The sequence below is a fragment of the Falco naumanni genome, chromosome W (assembly GCF_017639655.2).
Source record: "Falco naumanni isolate bFalNau1 chromosome W, bFalNau1.pat, whole genome shotgun sequence".
NCBI lineage: Eukaryota > Metazoa > Chordata > Aves > Falconiformes > Falconidae > Falco > Falco naumanni.
The window spans coordinates 21,980,885-21,986,531 of NC_054079.1; the positions used below are offsets into that span (position 1 = coordinate 21,980,885).

At 43.7% G+C, this 5,647-nt stretch overlaps 1 long non-coding RNA gene across 1 annotated transcript; it reads left to right on the forward strand.

Moving 5' to 3' along the window:
• Window positions 1–357: 357 nt before the first annotated feature.
• On the forward strand, window positions 358–2,181 carry LOC121080711. Its single transcript, XR_005825474.1, has 2 exons — window positions 358–961; window positions 1,512–2,181. It is a non-coding gene; the product is annotated as an uncharacterized LOC121080711 (long non-coding RNA).
• Window positions 2,182–5,647: the final 3,466 nt, after the last annotated feature.

Here is a 5,647-nt window from a genome sequence, read left to right on the forward strand (position 1 = left end):
CGCCGAGACTTCCTCTGCTATCGATGCGGGAAGCCAGGACATACCCGTGACCGATGTCAACAACATCAAGTGTGGTGCCAAAATTGTCAGCAAGGAACTCACAACACCAACGTCTGTCGGCAGTCGGGAAACGGGAAACCGAGCGCGAGGAGCCGCAGCGCGTCGACCCCAATCGCGACTCCTGTCACCTTCACGACACCCCCTCCAGGAGACATGACCAACTTTTATCGACAGACACCGTGTTACAACCCGCCACCCGAGGGAGCCTCGGCCTGGACCTGGCAACAGCAGTAGATGCAACATTAATTGACAACCGAACACAAAAAATTGCAACTCGTGTCCGAGGACCTCTGATAATTAATGGACAAAGTTATGGTGCTCTATTATTAGGGCGGTCTTCTGGTAGTTTAAAAGGGCTGTTGTAAAGTGTTTTGCTTATAGTAATAATTGTTAGCATTGCACTCGTATGTTTAAGCTATGTAAAGATGATGTTCCAATGTTTGTTATGAATAGGGATCCTTCAACTGGTTTGTGGAAAGGACCAGCAGAGGTGAAATATGCTGGAAGAGGTTATATGTGTGTACTTACTTCCACAGGACCACAGTGGATCCCAGCAAAGTGGACCAAAGCAGCAGTGACCAATGTTCCAACAACCAGTGACAGTTGTGATTAATCTTTTAGTATAAATTTATCTATATTCTAATCATGATGTTAACAGCTGTTGTGTTAATTAATCTTATTGTTATAGGTGTAGTTTTTGTATCTAAATCACTGTTTGATGTGCGGGAAAATGTATGGGTAACCTTAAGCAGAGCTGTCAACACAACCACATTTTGTGCAAGCGTGTCAACTCCTAGTGTACCCTTTTTAACTTGTTTAGTAGGTGTGCCATTAAATGACTCAGATTGGATCACCCTTAACCAGTCTCTTAGCCAGACAAAGATTACCCAATTAGCTCGAGGTTCAAATATGAGTGAGTTTTTTGATAAATTTGATAATTGGGATGACAAACTTTCTATTGGTCCTAATCCTCAAGAAATTGAACTAGTTGACTCATTGAATGCCTCTTATTGTGTATATTTAAATTCTTCTAAGTATCCTTGTGCTGGTGAAAGTTCTGCCACACCTTGTAGTGCAACTGTTAGCACTCTTGTATACCCAATTGGAAATCAGTCTATTTTGGAGTGGTTGGTGTAACCATACCAGTCGAAACCTGTCAAATCCTGCCCCTGGAGTATTATATCCTAGAAAGTTACCCCCTGGTCTATTTTTTATTTGTGGTAATAGAGCATGGAATGGAATACCCTCAATGCCTGTAGGGGGTCCATGTACCATTGGTCGCTTAAGTTTAGCTTTACCACATCATCATCCTAACAAATCAAATCCAACAAGATGGAAAAGAGATGTTATACATACTCTTCAAAACACCTGTGACGATAGTGTACAACTTTGGAATAAATGGGAAGTATTTTTTACTTCGTTTTTTATCCCAGGTGCTGCTGCTGCTCGAGCCCATAAAAACTTAGAAACACTGTCTTGTTGGATAGTTAAACAAGCCAACCTCACCAGCCGGGTACTATCAGACCTAGCTGATAGCCTAACCACTGTTCAACATGCTGTTTTACAAAATCGCATGGCAATTGACTTTCTATTATTAGCACATGGACATGGCTGTGAAGATTTTGAAGGCATGTGTTGTATGGACCTTGAAGACAATTCCAGCTCCATACACAAAGAAATTAAACAATTGATGGAACATTCTCAAAAGATTCAACAAGATGTTGGATTCCTTGGCCTAGAAAGTTTAGCAAATTGGTTTGGAATAGGAGGCTGGTTAAAGGGACTTTTACAAAGTGTATTACTTATAGTGATAATTGTTGTCATCGGATTTATATGTTTAAGTTGTGCTCTCTCCTGTATTCGAAAATTGTTTGAACGTGTAACTGGACCAGTTTTCCTTGTCCAAAAAGAAAAAGGGGGAATTGTTGCAGAATGGATGAAAGAGAACGGCCACGGTACTATGGAAGGACTGTGTGATACGATTTTTTGACATAAGTCTGGCTTAGGTCTGAGTGAACCAAACTAGGCCGCAGAGAGAAAAAAAAACACTAAGAAGCTCAGCTGCAGTGGAAAGTTACCAGGATTGCGAAAGAGAGAAGAGAGATAAGATTGTGCTGACCTTGTACAAAAACAGAAAAAAAAACTTTAAGGGAGTAAGCATGAAGAACAAGGTGTAACCCGAACCCGCTGTAACCGCCCGCTGTAACCGCAAATAGGAGAACGTATAAAAATGTAATCCTTTAGAGCTTAGCCAATTAGCAGATGATTTGTAGGCATAAAATTAACTGGAACTGTATATAAGACATAATCGCGCCGTAATAAATCGAAGCTTGCTTTATCACTCACACTGAGTCGGCCGCTTGCTTCCCCTCGCTCGTCGCACTTGTTCCCAGGTCTGCTCCCCAGGGAATGCTAATTTAGTGATGACAAGGATCCAGAACACCTAAAGCAGGAGGAGGGTGACACTGGCACAGTTACCCGGCAAGGTGCAGAATCTTCCTGCCCTGTTCAATCACCTGTACTCTTGGCACTTGCAAGCATATGGTGACCGCTGAAATAATTATTCTAGTTTGGTTTGAAAGTTTGCTTGGAATTGATTAATAGCATCAGCAGTTACTTAGGAATAACTCAATAGTTGAAAATTAATATATAAACATAAAAATAACAAATAAATATGTAAATATATATTAATATCTAAATAGTAATTGCTATCAGTAGTTAATCTCTGTGAACATGAATACATATTTGATCATTTTTTACTTAACAATCAGGAAAGAAAGACAGGCAGATACACCCAGACATGCATAGCCAAAGCAGCAAAATATATACATACGTATGTGTGTATATATACAATTTATTAAAAAAACAAGCTAAGAAAGTCATTAGCACCCTCCTGGAAGCAGGAAGATTACTGCAAAATCTCAGTGCACTAAGCAGCTGTCACATGAAAACAAAGTACAAGCTGCAAATGAAACTGCACCAAACACCCCGTTCTGCACCACCCCTTCACTGCAAACCTGCGTCATTGCCCCTGTCCGGGGAGTCTGTGGGGACCCCAGGACCCCCATCCTGGCTGGTCAGGGCTTGTTTTCCCAAGCCATCTCCTTCTCTCCCTGGCCTCAGCACTCACACACCTCCCCCTTCACGCTCCCCTCTGCTTCCTTCTGGTTCCCACACCCACCCCATGGCATTCGGTGCTCTGGCAGACACCTCTGAAAGTATAAATCGAACTTTTTAAATGAGGTAATTTGCCTTTTCCTTGTGAGCTCGATTTCAAAACAGAGACATATTTACTAGCCCAGCAAACAAAATCCTCCGGGCTGTCGGACCCCACCGTCGCTCTGGAGCGTGGCAGAGCCCCTTACCGAACCCTTCGCAAGTAACAAATATTAATACCTCACCCTTAGGAATAAGGACACATGATCAAAAGCAGTTGAGGTGCCAGGGCTTGGGATCACCCTGGCCATGGGCTGGCTGCACCCTCCTTTGCCTATTCCAGTTGGGAGGTGAAGGGCTAGGAAGAAAAACCATGTGGGACTGTGTTTTTATTAAGTGGTAGCATCTCAAACCACGGTGTTTCCTAGAGTGAATATCTGGCCACATCCTTACTAAGAATTAGAATGGCCTCAATTCAGTTTAACTCCCCTCACGTCACAGAAAATCAAGCTATTTCAGTCTAAGGTCACATTAATTCTAAATGCACATGTTTCTACAATGGCTTAATTTAACTAACTAATTATAAATTCACACCTTTTACTAATTCCTATTACATTTCTCACATGACCTGGTATAGAAAGTCTTATCATAGAATCATAGAATTGTTTGGGTTGGGAAAGTCTTGAAAACTGTCATCAAACAAAAACCTGACATTGCCTCGTTCCCCAGATCTTTAAGTAATAGATCTATAAAGCAGTGCCCTTGTTTTTCCACCAAGTTTCTGGTCTGTATTCCCCCAGGAAAGAATATCAGCCAGATCATGTGGCATCAGTGTCAGACTGTTGACTACACAGAAGTATAATGATTTTCATCCATCTCAGGGAGCCTTGAACAAGCCATGGAAACATCCTGGCACAATACACCTGTCCCTGGGACAGGTACCAAAATTATTGCTCAGGCCTTCCCGCTCCGTTTCCAGATGCTGCAGGATGCCTGCTAATAAAGATGCATGGCTTTTATGTCATCCATCTGGGTTCCCAGAGCAGGTACGGAGCTGCGCTTGCCACCGAGCTGCCTTGCTGCTGTAGGAATTTAGACGCACAAAAGGGGATACTTTTGTCTGCAGCCTTCTTTGCCTTGTGCATGCCCCTGCCACATTATCGCATGGGGGCAGTCACTCCCGAATTAACACAGAAACTGTTCTGCTATTAACACTTTCTGCTTCATTTCCCAGCCAAGCAATATCGGTAAAATTTCCCTTTTTGTTGAACCTCAGTAGTACAACCATGGGAATGTAAATTTATTATTTATTGTTATTACATTATCATTGCATTGAATCACACAATATGTTTCCTTCCCAATCAGAGGTAATGAGGTAGATGGGGGCTTACATGCTTAGATGAGAGCTGATCAGCCAAAGGTGGGATGCTGTGACAGCACCCGGGTTTCAGAGCAGTTGTCCGTAACAGGGGAGCCTGTCCGTCAGCACGTTTCCTCCATGGGGGTGGACGTGAAGTGTTTAACCAGTTGCAGCTCCATCCTTCCTGGATTTGGGATGGAATCAGACAGAGAGCCACATGATGCTGCTGTGGGGCACCCGGCGTTCACAGGTGTCAGCGGGCCCATCATCACATTTAGAGACCAAAGACATGCCCTAGACTGCCCTAGCTTGAAACAGTGGGTGGAAACAGGTTGGAAAGGCTATGCTTGTGCATAAAATGTTTTTTTTCCCCTGGTATTAAAGGCAGCATAAAGACATAAAAGCAGCCAGCACGCATGCTGGAATGACATTTTGATAATGACACTTTTCCTCAATTTTAAAACAGGTTGGAGTGTTATCATAATCTTTGCAGCAGCAACGAGGTGCTCCCTGACTCTCAGTCTTAAAGGAAGTGTAACATCTCTGTGAGACATTATTAGAAACTGGAAGCAATATCTCATCGCATTTTCACTTGTGATTTGGGGTAGCCCACAACACAAGAATCCCTGACATTTACTAGTAACTGCCTTACACAGCCACCCTGCAGACTGCAGCGTTAGTTTATGGAAAAGCTTTTGGTCCTGGAGATCACTGTGCTTTAGTGGCCATTGGGCAGTTCTTGTCCCATCAAATGGGGCTCGGTGGGTCTGGAACAAACTGGGGCCCAGACCTCCCGGAGCAGGAGGATGCAGTTCACCACTGTCACCTCCCTCTTCCCCAAGTGAAAGCTCTGAGCCACGGAGCTCAGGTGCTGCTGCCTGAACTGGCCACAGTTCCCATCCTTGGGCCTATTTCCAGCTGTACTGTGAGTAAAGGCTTGCTTGGGTCTTGCTTCTGGAAAAGGTCAAGGGATGCACCGAGATTCTTCGCAAACAGTTCTGCGGGGAAAAGTTCCTTGAGGCAGAAGCAAGGGAAGGCAGCTCACGACACCCAGCGTTCAGCCAGATCCTC